Source organism: Harpia harpyja, chromosome 5, assembly GCF_026419915.1.
Source record: "Harpia harpyja isolate bHarHar1 chromosome 5, bHarHar1 primary haplotype, whole genome shotgun sequence".
Lineage (NCBI taxonomy): Eukaryota > Metazoa > Chordata > Aves > Accipitriformes > Accipitridae > Harpia > Harpia harpyja.
The window spans coordinates 64,832,216-64,847,474 of NC_068944.1; positions in this window are offsets into that span (position 1 = coordinate 64,832,216).

The following is a 15,259-nucleotide window of genomic DNA, read 5'->3' on the forward strand; positions in this document are numbered from 1 at the left end:
TGACTAAAAGGCAATTGCTGCTAATTGTGCTTCCCTTTCTACCCTAATTTGAACAGTTGTGTGCAGTATTTCACTTTAATCTCAAAAGGATTCCCATAGCACAGGGCGCTATGCTCACTGTAGTGCTTCACCCTCATCACACCCCTGCTTGCAAGCAAGGACTGTGCATATATTGCTACGCCCAGGGCAATCGTCCCCACACCCTCACAGACACCCAGCAGTGATGCTGAGGTGCAGCTTAGTAGAAAATACCCGATTTCGCTTTCCCTGTTGGCATCTGGTCTAGCTTTTGAATTTCGTGCAGTTTTGAGCAATACTGGAAGACCTGGAGCAGACACCAGCATTAAATGAGGCAAATTCTTCCCTCGAGCTGTTGCAGAAGTCACCAGCAGAGAATTACGTCCCAATGTGGGACGATGTGTGGGATGTATCCACAGACAGCCATTGTGGGGAACAATTCTTTCAAGGCAAACAAGACCCCAACACAGAGGCTACCTGCAGTGAGTTGTAAGACGCTGTGAGAAGTCCTGCACTATCAAGCAAGGCACAAGCAATTTATTCACCTTCTTCCATTAATAAAGACATGCTGTTCTATATACTGACCTCATGCCTGCACTGTCGCTCTGCGGGTGGACTCTATTTGTTGACTCACTAGGAAACAGACCATGAAATCCCAAAGGACTATCTTGGAGGATGTCTGCATGCTCTCTGACAGCTGCAAGACCTCATGGGGATGAGAAGAAGCTCTCTCCATTGAGTGTGCTGCACTCTACTCCCTGACACCTCATTGCTCTTTTGCAGAGTATTCAGTAGTGATCCTTTTGTGATTTTTACTTGAGCAAAATTCCCATTGTACAGTCAGCCTTTAGACATTTCAGGGAAAAATTTTTATTATTAGGGATAGAAATTAGGCATGCAAAACCATTCATTAATACAGTCTGTCTTTTCCAAAGCATCTCCCTATCTAGGTTAATCAGAAGCCATGAGAGGGAAAGTAGGTTAGAGAAGTACATTTTCACAAGGAGTTTCTTTATGATTTTTCTGCTCTAAGGCTTAGTGGTTGTATGATGTAAACCCATGCAATATCACATCGCTCTGGAATGCCAAAAAGACTTTTTTGATGATCACTTTGACTCTCTGAAGCTCCAAGGCACTGAGTGTCCCAGAATGAAAAGCAGAACTGAGATGCCAATGGCAAAAGCTCTGGCACAGGCACCTCAGGAAGGCTACAGGCATGCCTCTGCAAGGAGTCTTCCCAATGAAGTGCCGAGTACAAGCTGGCTTGGCTAGCAGGCATGAAATTTCACCACAGAAATGTATACAGGCATAAACTGCAAGCCTCTGGCAAGTCATTTTTGTACGATTTCCTTGCCAAGTGCTAACACTGGGGCTTACACCAACAGCTCTGCACGCAAGTCGGAACAAAAAATTACTTCCAGTTCCAATGTTATTCTGTTCCCACATGGCTTTTGCTGAAATCACCTTGCATTTCATAGCTCCTTAGTATTAAGCACAGTAGTTACAGTTGACAAGACCTAAGATTTATAGAGGCCATAAGCTAACACATCAGAGCAGGTTTACACAAACTGAGCCAGTTCTGCACGGGAGGAGTTACTCTCCCAACACACGTGGGCGTCCCCCTTGCTGGGTGGGTCTGACCTGGGACTGGAAAAGGGTCAGGATTTGCTATTTTGTCAAGAGCAATACTCCAGAAGGCCAATGAGAAAGGTGCCAGATGTGTCCTACATGGATGGTGTGGCAGAGGACTTCCGAGCCAAGTGACAGCAGGACACAGTGTCCAGTAAGTACAGATGAAGTCTTTGGCATTTCCTAACGTCTTTAGAGGATACTGTGAAGATAATAATCTGGAGAAGTAGATTTATGGCAAGAGATTATCATTTGCAACATCTCAAAAAGTCTCTCTGACATATGCAAGGTTCAGTTCTCAGTCTCCTCCCCTGCAGGTTATCATCACGGGGCCCTGCGGTCCTGCTTGGGTTCACTCGGCCCTGCCATTTGCAGTGTCACTCAAGGTGGACCCAGCACTGTGGGTGTATTTCTTTGAGGGGGACACTGCTCCTACTGTCAGCCCTGAGCATACTGGAGGGAGCTAAGACTACCGGTCCCCCTGCAAAAGAGTGTGGAGACTTCTGTCAAGGAGCCTGTGAAGTGTTATTTGGTCCCTAGAGTCACAGATTATGGATGCATGTCCCAAGTGTCTTGCCTCCAGACTGATTTTGGAAAACAGTCACAGGGTGGTAGGATTTTTAACATGTTCCTCAATAACCTGCTGGGATGATGGGATAGAGTGCACCCTTAGCAAGTTTGCAGATGACACAAAACTGCGAGGAGTGGCTGATGTTCCAGAGGGTTGTGTTGCCATCCAGAGGGACCTGGACAGGTTGGAGACTTGGGCAGACAGGAACTTCATGGGGTTCAACAAAGGGAAATGTGAAGTCCTGCCCCCAGGGAGGAAGAACCCCAGGCACCAGCACATGCTGGTGGTCAGCCGGCTGAAAAGCAGCTTTGCAGAAATGGCCCTGGGGGTCCTGGTGGACACCAAGTTGACCATGGTTGCCCCATCACTGGAAGTGTTCAAGGTCAGGTTGGATGGGGCTTTGAGCAACCTGGTCTAGTAAAGGATGTTCCTGCCCATGCCAGGGAGGTTTGGACTACATGATCTTAAAAGGTCCCTCCCAACCTAAATCATTCTATGTTCTGTGATTCTATGAGCCAACAATGATGTGCCCTTGCAGCAAAGAAGGTCAACAGCTTTCTGGGCTGCACTGGGCAGAACATTGCCAGCATGCCAAGGGAGGTGATCCTTTCCCTTTGTTCAGCACTGGTGAGATAGATCCTGGTACTGTTTCCAGTGCTGGGCTCTCCAGTACAAGACAGACATGAACATACTAAAGTGAGTCCCAGTGAGTGGACATGAAGGTGATTAACGTCTTGGAGCATTTGACACACAGGGAGAGGCTGAGAGAGCTGGGACTGTTCAGCCAGGAGAAAAGAAGGTGCAAGGGGATTTCATCGATGCGTATAAGTACCCGATGGGGAAAGTAAAAAAGACAGAGCTCAGCAGTGCCCAGTAACAGGACAAGAGGCAATGGACACAAACTGAAATACAGGAATTCCTTTTAAACATAGAAACCCCACTTTTTTTTTTTTTTACTGTGAATGTGGTCAAACACTGGAACAGCTTGCCCAGAGAGGCTCCATCCTTGGAGATACCCAAAACCCAACTAGATGCAGCCCTGAGCATCCTGCTCCAGCTGACCCTGCTTTGAGCAGGGTGGTTGGACCAGAGATCCATAGTTCCCTACCAGCCTCAAATATTCCATGATGCTGTGACTTTGGCAACACAGACAAAGCAAACCATGACAGCAGAAAGGCCTAAATGAGACTCGACTTACACTTAGATGGACCTCCTTCAGGCATCTAAGTAGCAGAGCACGTTGCTTTGTCAACTCAGGTGATTCTCCAGCAGCAAATCATCTTCTTAAACAGCAGGAGCCGTGTAGCACTGTTTCGAGGTAGGCCCAATAGGATGGGAAGCCGCCGCTCAGCGCTACAATGCAGAAATTTTAGACTTGCTGAAGATGTCGTAAATCACAGAAATACAGAATAGTTGAGGTGGGAAGGGACGTCCTGAGATTGTCTAGAGAATTCCTTTTCTCCGCACACTTACAGCCAGTTTGACATGTTAGATGCACTGTATATGCACTGTCACAGGCAATGAGACTTATCTCACCCATCACAGCAAGATCCTCCCTGCAAAGCCCAGGGACTGTTGGATGCAGCTTTGGGTCTGGATGCTAATGGAAATCTCCCACCCATATGTCCTACTGTTGCCTTCAAAGTGCTTTGCAAGTGGTATTCATTTCAACTGATTCATCTATCTTTGATTATTCTTGGGGGGTTCTTTCTCTTACTTTTTGCCAAATCTCTACCACGGAGGCTTCTTCCTCCCTTTTTTTGTCAAGTTGGGATTGTAACACTGATAATAATATTTGTCTCTCCTGATCTTTGATCAGATGGCTTTTCTTCAGGTGTAAGCATTTAATTGCTTGCAGTAACTACAAAGGACTCAGAGGCTTTGTGTTAGATGTCCAGTAAAGAAGTGAAATTTAACAAAAGAAAAACACTGGACCACATTTTCTATATTCCTGACATCCAGTGAGTTAGGGCAACAGAAAGGTTTAACCTATTTCTTTAATCATATGGAGCCTGATCCAATTCTCTCTGAGGAACATCATAGTCTTTCCACTGACTTTCATATGTCTGGAACACATACACAGTGTATGTAGTGTATCTCCACCACATCAAAAACTCATGGAAGGTTCTCCTAACCTTTAAAGAGTATATGGTACATTTTACGTATATATATACACACATATATAAAAGGAGTAAGATTTTACTGCCATGGCTAGGCATAAAAGTAATCATTAGGAAGTCTTACCTTGTACCTTGTGCCTACTCCAATACTGAAACCTACAGCAAAATCTGAATCTGGAGCAATGAAGGGAAGCCATTATTACTTTTTCTATGAAAACGCTATTTTTATTAAAAGCAGAAGGTGAGCTGAAGGCACCAATCCTCTTTAAAATAACTTGGGTTTTAGCATCAATAATGGAAATAATATATACACTGTGGCTGGGATATGTCTAGCACCTCTCTCATCTTTTCTGACTGTCCATAAATAAAAAGTTTAAGGCCAATGAACATAATCAATGAATGATCTTAATATTCTGCTCTCAAATTGTTTCCATTTCACAGGAAGTTCAAGTTTCCTTCAGTAAATGGTTTATACTTTCCCATGCATTCTTACATTCTAGTAAAATCTATTTTATATGGATTAAGGCTTAGTTTATTTATTGGGAAAGAACAGAAATGCCACAAAATAATCAAGAATGTGATATTTTTAAGGTTAAATTTCTTTAAAATAGTTAGCAAGTCCTTTTCCCCTGCCATTTTGAGTAGGGTATGTGCATCACTGCTTTCATTTTCTTGGGTAGATAGTACTAATTTCCTGAACAACAGCCTTACACAGGTTTAGACTATCTGAAATGCAAGTCTCAGATCAGAAGTGATGACAAACCTTTGCAACCGCAGAGTTCCCCACTGCTTTCCATGGAGCTCTGGAAGGGGCAGCAAGGCCCTGTGCAAGGATCAGATCCCAGGACTGGATCCTCTATTGCTCCAGGCAGAGGGAATTTACCGGTATCCCAAACAGTAGAAGTTTGGCACATTTTCCTGCTCTTTGATAGTGTCAAAACCTGAAGCCTCAAGAACTGAAAAACATGGTGGGAAAAATAGGACATGTCAAATGCTCCTAATGAATCTCGTTTACTACGTGTAAAGAAAAACATCACTTTTTTTTACAAAACCACATAGTTATTTTTTCTGAGAACAAATTTTCTCAACAAATTAAACACCTTCTACTTTACAAGGAACACAAACCTCTGTTCACTGTAAATACGGTATATCCTGCTAAAATACTGAAGGAGATAAAAACCTAAGCATTCCTGCAGGAGTTAACTCTAAAAATTAAAGAGCTAGAATTTTCCACGTTCATTTTATTAAAATTTCTCCAGCATCTATAATGAGCCCTTTATCACTAATTGACTTCAAACACTTGCTGGCTTTTTGGTACTGGCTCTAGGAAAATCCTCCACTCACTCTTGCCATTTTCTTTCCAGTAGTCTAGAGGAAGGTTTCTTAACAGTCCTTCCTCGCCTACTTTTATATTCATTCACCATGTATCACAAATATTTAATACTTTATCCTGGATTCTGGTTAAGTGCTCAGTACACAAAACCCAAGCCATAAGCCAGGTGCTTGACAAGGCTGGAAGAGGAGACAAATTGCTCCCACCTAGGGGTCCAGGGATTTAGAGCGGAGGTAGGATGGGTGGTGGAGCTGTTACCAACTGTCCCTGGGGTCCTGCCCTGGAGGAAGGATCTGCTGAATGGTCAGAGCTGGCAAAAGCCACTGGGAGAGGCAGCTATGGAAAAGTGCTTAAATTCATGTATTGCACAGGTTCCCTGGCCATGGACTTGCTGTGGAGGAGACAGGAAGATGGAACTAGTTTCCGGAAAGTCTTTAAAAAATGCAGCAGGTGGAATACTTATTTCATATATATATATGTGTGTGTGTGTGTGTGTGTATATATATACACATATATATATATATATAACCCAACACTGTAGAAGCCTTCTGCCAAGATGTTAAACAAGGGAATTCCCAGTAACAATCCATCTCTTTTTGCCCGGGATGTCTGGGAGACTGGAAAGTCTACTCAGCCTTCCACGTCAGCTGAATGCTGTCTCACTTCTGTCCCCAAGCAGGGAGGTGCACAAAGCATGTTTTGCTCCTGGAAAACAGACCAGGGATATGGGTGAGGAAAAGACATGCTTGGCTTGCTCACCCTAAAACTGGGGAAGATGAGACTTTGGGGCAAAAAGAGGAGTATTCTTGGCATCTACTTCTGGGAATTTTCTTTAAAATTCCTCCCATTTTTTGTAACTTGGTCTAGGCCAAGAATAAGAAAGAAAGAAATGTGCTTATTGGGAGTTTTTCAGTAATACCTAGCGATAAGTTGTCTCTGGCAGAGATTATTTCAGCAGGATCCAGAGAGGATTTAAAATCCAAACGGAGAGAGGAAAGAAGCCCAGCACTCCATTTGAACTGGTGGCAGAATTTAGTCAAGTGTCTCAGCAGCACCCGAGAGCTCTCACCAAATATCTCTAAGATGGCATTTTAACCTGGAATTATATTATGGCTGCTCCTTTTGAGAGCCTGCAGGGACATAAAGGGGCATAAGCTACACAGGCACTTTGCTGTACTGTGTCTCCAAATCTCAAGAGTACACAATGAATGAGGAGAGAGCAGGGGAGGCATAACCAGTCCTCTCAGCTCCTTGTTTGCTGATAAAAGATCTGTGGCAGTAGGTGCAGTCTCGACCCTGCTTCCAGGGTTTTGGCCATGAAGGTAAGTCAGCATGACAGCAGAATAAACTTGCTACGTACCCATAAGAGCTTGAGGAAATGGCTCCTGTTGTGGGATCCTCAGGGAAAGTGAAGTTATGGGCGATCTCATAGCCTATGCCTAAAGACAGAGCCTGGCTTTGCAGAGCTTTCTGTCTTCATCTTTTCAGAATCTGGCTCCTGTTTTCCTGTCCAGCCTGAGAAGACAGATAATGCATTTCGCAATTGCATCACCTGTGCTGTGAAAGACAGATGTGGGTGTGGTAGTACATGTGGATTTCTGCAGGTACAGCTGAAGTCATGCTGTTCCTTCTGACATTTTGCCCTCAGCACTGGCAGAACTCCTCCCAGCTACAGCTCGTGTAATTGGAGGAATGGAAAACTGAGTCTCTAATTAAGAAGGCACTAAAAACACAGGTCTCTAGATCGGATGCTTATCAGGTAGATGCCAGACTCCCTCTACCAGCAGAATCATGTCACTAATCTATTTGTAGAACTTGATTTATGAAGATTAATAAGACAGCCAAATTATGTCAACTTATGGCAAAACCCATGTATTTTTCTTTCAGTTCAGATTCCAAAAAGTTATTTTCTTTCTCATAAGGCTATTTTTAATGGCAGAACATACGTGTACCCTACCCAGCCCTGCATGGAATGCCAGGACAGCTGAAAGCACTGAGATTATGTGACCCACCAAAAGGTCAAGCAAAGAAATATATAGTGCTTACCGATATTTATTAGCCATTTATAAATGGCTGGACAGAACCAGGGTATCACAGTAATTTCTCTTCTTTCTTAGCAGTTTGTGCAGAAATCCTTGTTTCCTATTCCATCTGTGTCTTCATATCTTCCTCAATGTTAGCTGGAAGATCCTGGTGTCACCTGCTAGTAAACCAAATTCTGTTAAAACTATACAAATATCTACTATGAATCTTGACAGTCTACATTCTCACTGTTTCTACCATTTCCTTAAACATGAAGCACTTAAGGTTGTGAGTAGCCACAGACCTAAGAGAAGTCGTAAGGCTGGACTTTAGGCCAAACTCAACACCCATCCACACTATTTGCCCTCAGGAGTATTTCAGAGTTCTTTCTGAGATAATTCATTGGATTCTTTTAAGTGGGACAGTCCCTGGCTATTTGCTCAGCTTTCGGGTATATTCAAGGTAATGGGCATCAGCCTTTAGTGCACCCTTCCTCTATGCTTTCCCCCCTGTGGTGATACCACATGGCTGACAGCAGACAGAAAAGTCACCCACTGAAGAGGATAGGTGGGGAAACCTCTCTTAGGACATCTCCCTGACACCCAGCACTAAGACACATAGACTGCTGAAGCCTCTATTCAGGTTTCCCATGTCCCATAAATCCAGATTAAATCAAAAGCAGTGTATATAGATATAAATACATGTATCTATATATATACATAAGTATATAAGAATTCATAGTTCTTGGAAGCACAGTGGGCTATAGGCTTGTTTCAAGACTGGATAGCTTAGGTATAATGTTGATGTTGGCATGAGAGGAACTCTTCTAAAACAGCCTTCATCTGCCATTTTGGACCAAGGGAGATGTTACCAGAAAATCCATTTATAACAGACATTGGGAGGGGGAGGGACTCTAGGCTCTGTAATGTGTGTTAATTCCAAATCCCAGAGCACTCTCCAGTAGTAAAGAAACAAGACCAGTGGTGGCACCTGTCCCTTTATTATTTTATCTGCATATGTACATTTCTTTCGCTAGTCAAAGTAGTAACTTTGCTAAATTAATTTGGTTCTGCTATCACATTGCTCTACACGGTTAGACATTGCTCCTGAAAATGGCTCGGTCTTGGGCTCTCCATCCTCAGAAGGAAGAAAGAGAGATTCTGCAATGCACCAGCAACCGCAGACTAGAGCCAGTGCCTGATTCTGCTACTTGAAGAAGTTTAAAAGATAATGAATGTAAGTGTGTGCCCAAAACAGATTAATAAATGCCCAGGGCAAAGACAGGAGCGAAGGAGGCTCAACTAGAGCTGCAACTGATTACAAGAACCTGGGACCTTGCCACCTATCGGCAGAATAAGGGCTCAGTGATTGGAAAACTTCTGTTCTAGAAAGCTTATTTTAGTTACTGGTTTCACGTGGCTCTTGTCACTGACGAGGCTTGAAAGCAAAGACAGTTATAGAGAAAACAACAAGATGCATTTTATATCATGGTCAAGTGTTTTTGTATTTTGATGAGTAACATTTTCTTCCCGAATCCAGGAATTAATTACTAAATAAATATACATTCTTAACTTCAGAGTCTAAGAACCACAAATTCCTCCAAACCAATGAAATCTGCTTGCCTGGAGACCTAAAACTTTCTATTTGAAAAACTGGATTTTACAGACCAAAACTTGAAAATTTTGTGTGCTCTTATTAATCTATCATGTGTATCACACTGCAAATTTAAGCATGAACCTGTCTCTGAAAAGACTGAAGAAATTCTTGAAATAGTTCTCCATATTATGACAGTTTCCATATTCCTGCTTCCCCTCCTGCCAGAAGATTGGCTAACAAACTCTGTATACAGCAGTCCTCAGAAAAACACAGTAGCTAACTATAAACCTCCAGGAGTTGAACAGTTTTAACATTTAAATTTCTCTGTATTATTAAAATTTCAACATGATTTTCATTCCAACTTCTTTCTCACTTTGATCTTCAATATCTGATCCCACTGAAGTGACTTTGAAAGATACCACATTGACATTTTTGACACATTGGCGTGATAGAAGAAAGAGGAATGAAAGCCTATTGTCTTATGAAGGAAGAAGTATAAGTACTGATTTAATTTTATTTTTTTTATTGCAGCAAATAGCTAGAGGGGGATAGACACAATTCATCAGCACTTGATTTAAACTGCTGTATCTTCATTTTCTACGTGAACCAGTACATGCTTATTCCTGAAGGTATGCAGACTGCATACTTATCACCAAAACCTTCAGAAATATGTGGGCGTAGTCAACATCTATGATTGCTTTTGCTGAACATTCTGGGCTGTCGCAATCTTCTGAAAATAGAGGCAAAAGGAAACACCTTTCACTATGTATGCAAGTAAGGCAAGAAATGCACGGTTATAATAAATTCAATTTGTGCTTGTCTCATCTTTTCCATTTTTAAAATCCTAAATAAATATTAACTGTTTAATCCTACCAGTGTTTCCTTGAAGGAAGTAGAAAGCTTTACCTCCATTGCACAGATGGGAAGACTGAGACAGAAATATAACATATCACAAAACATACCTCTAATTCAGAAGTCAGAAATCTGTATCACTTAATCCTGAATACTCAGCAGAGTGGTCAAAATGGATCAGTGTATTTTAGGAATGCCATAATGACTTTTCGTAGAGCTATACCAGCATTTTTCATGCATAGCAAGTAGAATGGAATAGAAGCACATCAGGGCTCATTACCACATATATTCACACTTCTGAATATTAAATATATTATACACTGCTTCTGAAGTCCATATCAACTCTGGCTTATGCAGTCAGTTTGCAGTTCTGATTAAATCATCCTGCAGTCCCTTTTTATTTATGACTTGACATGGAAATATTCTTTGCTCCATTTGCGAGCTACCTGTGGAGGCTACTTCAACTAGTTTGGCCTAGATGATACTTTATCCAACAAAGAACAAAGCCTTAGAACAAGGTTATGCCCAGCCCGGGGCTAGTCCTTACGTCTTACTTTTTAGAACATTATTGACATTGATACAGAAGCAAGAGGTAGATTATTTTGCCCTCTACAACCCTGTACGATATTGCTCAATATTCTTTGAGACATGGACTTCTAAGAAACAAGGAGTTGGTTGAGTAGCACAGGTGAGTCCCTTGTGTGCCCTCCCACGGCATGCCCAAGCTCTTCTCTGGTTTGTACGTCTCTGCCAGTGCCTCTGATCAGGGCACCACTCAGAACTGGATATGCTGAATAATTTACCAGTCAGGAGAGTACCGTCTGTTCCAACTGCTATACAACTAATTACAAACAGATGACACGCACAGGTGCTCAGCTACCAGCAGTAGAGGTCTTTTAAGTATGGGGAAGGATCTGTGAACTCAAAAATTCATAAAGGCCAGAGGGAGGGTTACAATGTCTGTCTAGCCCAGTCTCCTGTACGTTACAAACACAGAGTTTCTCCAAACATTATTTACATCATGCTGTAAGTGCTGATAGAGCAAACGAAGGTGAAGCTAATCCTTTTGTCCCCCTATCTTCATCTGGCCGAGATCCACCATCCCCAGAGGACTCAAGGAACAATTAACAGTGAGAGGTGTCCCTGGGTCTCCATGAATCCTTCTGCTCCACTCAGGAATGGGCTAGAGCTGGGACTTTGCTTGGATCTCAGGGCAAGCTGAAGATACTGTCCCCACAGTCCCCATAGCCTGAGTCTGTCCACAGCCAAATTCAGGCAACCACACTGACTACACACCCATGAACCACGCGTGGCTAAAATGCCACAGGCTGGCAACCCCTGGCTAACACCGTGACTTTGAAAGAGGTGGTACCGGACTAGCCTCAAATTCTCGTCACCTCTCTTCGCTGTCTCCTGGCCTCTTTCACCTTCCCCTAATGCTCATCCATTTCCCTACTGGCTTCAGTCCAGAGGCAGAAACACTGAACTGTGACAAACAACTGAATTAATTGATCGTTTACTTCTTGTCATATATTTTTCCTTAGAAATGAATCTAATATGCAGTGTGGGAGGAAAGGTTCATCTCCTACTTAAATTCCTGGGTGAAGTCTGCTAACTTTGAGTCAGATATGCTGAGACCCATCACATTTCCCCCCTACAAAGAGACAAAACCCCCGGGGGATTTGAAGTCTGGTGCTACAAATATGGCCAGTGTGAGACTTTGAAATTCTGTCAGCTTCATTTCAAGCAGTTAAGATCTACTCTTATTGTGGTTTGAAGGTAAACTTCATGGTGAACATCTTTAAATTAATTTGGATATGAGTTTAGACATACAGTTATACACACCTATTTTTAAGGACAAGGATATTGATCTTGGCAAGGCAATAAATTCCAGTAATATCTCTCTGCAGAATAAAGCCAAGACAATTCAAACCCGTTTATTTTTTGTCTTCACAACATTTTGCCAAAACCATCATTTTGTTGGCCACATAATTCTGATTTATATTCAACAAGAGTAGTAAAAAGCTTTTATAGAGGAGACAGCCAGAATGACATTTTCCTATAAATCACAATGATTTTTACTGCCACAAGATCCCGCGGCTCGACTTCAAATACAACTGTGCTGTAAACTGCGTGGATGAAGCTGCATTCCTTCGGAATGAGAACCATGTTTCCCTTTCTCAGTGAGTGACTCCACATTCCTATCAGTCTCTAGCAGATAATAACAATATCCAAACAAAAGCAGTTTTCAGAGCTGGTAGAGCAGCGATGGGAAAACATGTTCAAAGTGGGTGTCACTCTATACCGTATCATTCCTTTAAAAAATAAATAAATAAAAGGAGATAGGCAAGGTGCATACTGGACAGTAAGTTCTTTTTTTCATGGTTCTGTTGGTTGCAATTTTGGGGAGTAAATTTTCCTGCTGGTAGAGTATGGAAAAATATAACCAGAACCAGAGCAGTATTTAACTACTGACCTGGAACATAGTAGTCCTGAGCTTCTGTGTAAGCCTCAAGGCACTTTAATCAGGTAAAGGGAATTCGGAAATACTTATATTCAATTCTTAACCTAACAAAGGAAAATCCATGAAGGACTGTTGAAATTAAAATAGCACTAACCTGTTATATACTGTTAGGCATTTATTTCCCAAGAAAGGCTGACATTTCTGTTCCACAGTCCTTTCATTTTCTCTTTTGGGAACCATACCAAAGGCAGGTATATGGAGCAGGGTCAAGGATGCAGTATTCTGATCTGACTCTGGACTAGATTTAGGCAAAGGTCCATCCCCTAGGCTCAGGATATGCTCCTACTGTGCCAAAATCTCACTGAGAACTGTGATGAGCCTGCAGCCATATCCAAAACAGAACCTGAAAATAATTTTACTGCAGTCCATCACATAACCTTTGTTTCCTAACTCTATACATGTCACCTGAACTCAAGTGACGAGTTCCTGCTCCTAGATGATATCTTTCTCAAGACTCCGACTCACTTCTGAGGCCATATGTTCAACCTGGCCATGACTCCATTCTGTGCCAGGATGAGACCTGGGTTCACATGTCCATCCCCCCACCTCAATTCCAGGATATGGAAGCCAAAGTGCCCACGCTGGAGGAGAGGCAGCAGGTTCACTCTCCCTCCGCACCAGGAGTCCAGGACCGCACGAATGGCATCCTCGCTCCAGAGCTGTAGGCAAACGCAGTTTTGTCACTGATCTCCCTCACTTGCTTCTTTCCCCCAAAGGCACAGTTTCTGGAACAGCTGCATTCCTGGATCTTTTGCTAACCAGTATGATCAAGTGAAAATGTGAATCTAAAAGACATAAGGATAAGGAGGCAATGAATAAACACATTTTCTAGTGACAATTCAAAAGCCACTTACATGGTTGATGGTGTATGGATTGTGATTACTTATAATTTAAGTCTAGAGGATGGCAGCCCTGAATCTCCACAGCACACTCTTCATCCCAGCCTCTCTCCAGCACACAGTGTCAGATGGAAATGGGAATTGTGTGGGAGTCCAAGCTCAGGATCCTCCGAAAACCTCTGTGTGAATGGAAAAAGGTTCAGATTCAAACCTTTAGTTGTAAACAATTTTGGGGTGGGGAGGAAATGCACTTATACCAGAGTGCTAATAAAAATATAACAGCTGTAAACTGCTGGCATATGTAGAAAGTTGTTTTTCCACAGGTCTTTAAAAATAAGAGCCATTTTCCCTGTTCATGCAAAGATTATCATTGCTATATATAAGCAGATAGGAAACTTTATGATTTGCAGCTCAATATGAAATAATATTCCCCTTTCCCTTTTCAGAGAATTTATTTTCCACTTCTATGACTATAAATGCATCAAAATCAGGAAAATCCTGCAGGGTAAACCACCCTTGTGGGGGCTGAGAAAAGAAACCTCTTTACTGTAGAGCTATGGACAGTGGACTGGCAGCATGGCCAGATGAAAAAAGTGCAGCTGCCTTAGTCACCTGTGGGGCATACACTGAGCTTCTCCCACAGCCCTTCTATTTCTAGTTTGCTTTGAAAAAATAGCAAGTTACAAAATATTAATTATGGTAGTCATGGACGAATGTGAAAAGGTTCAGGTTCAATTTGCGTAGACCTGGTGAAGAGCGGTCGCTTCTCACCTCTCAGACTAGCGTTGCACAGTTTTCAGTCAGTTTTTCTCCCTCAGGCTATTCAGGAGGCCAGATCAGTAGAAAATAATGCTCCTCTGCAGCTTAAAAAGACAACAACAAAATCAGTGGCCTAGATTGTATTGCCTTTACCTCCTCTTAGTAAAGCCAACCCTTCTTGAGGGTCCTTCTGTAATACAGAGGGCCAAATTAGGATGGCTTGAGACAGCATGACAGGGGTCAGTGCTGCGACAGAGCCTCATGGTGTACCCAGCCCCTTCCCTCACAGGTGAAATTTTGGGCTCCCTCAAGTCCTATTGATTTCAGAGACGTTTTCTGTCCTTGGCTGCCTTTTCCACAATGCCCATTGCAAGCTGCTTGCCCTTTCCTGCTGAGAGTTTGGGATCTGCCCTCTCTCCTACAGCTTTTTGAAGGCACATCTTCTCCCTTCACATGGCCTGGGGAAAGCAAGTCCAGGCAGCGTGTGCCAAGCCACTTCAGCAGGTCAGGGACAGGTCTGGCCTGTCCGGCTACAGAACTCAGCATGCTCTCTGCCGCATAGAGTCAGCCAATGCAATTAGCAACCTTACATAGTTGTTTTGGGTTTTTTCTGACATTGAAACACTGAGAAGTAAAGAATGACTCTGAAATAAGCATGTTTTGGAGGCACAGCACCTAAAAAGTGGACAAATTTGGACTGCTTTTTTTTGAAACAGTCATGATAGTGTTACTCCTGCTGATTGTTTCTTAACATCCTCAAGTAGTTCTGATTAAATAAGTCTTGCTCAAAGTAATTTTCTTTCCTTCTACCCTCTACTACCTGTGAAGACAGCAAAAGTCAGGCCAGCACTAGGATAATGAACACTGAGTTCTGGCAACAGAATAAAGGTCCTATTCCCCCGCAGACAGTCTGGAAGCAAAGCAATATTGTTTGGCTGTTGCCGTATCTCCCATTTTCAAGCTTAGTTGATGCAGAGCAAGACTTACATTTGGATC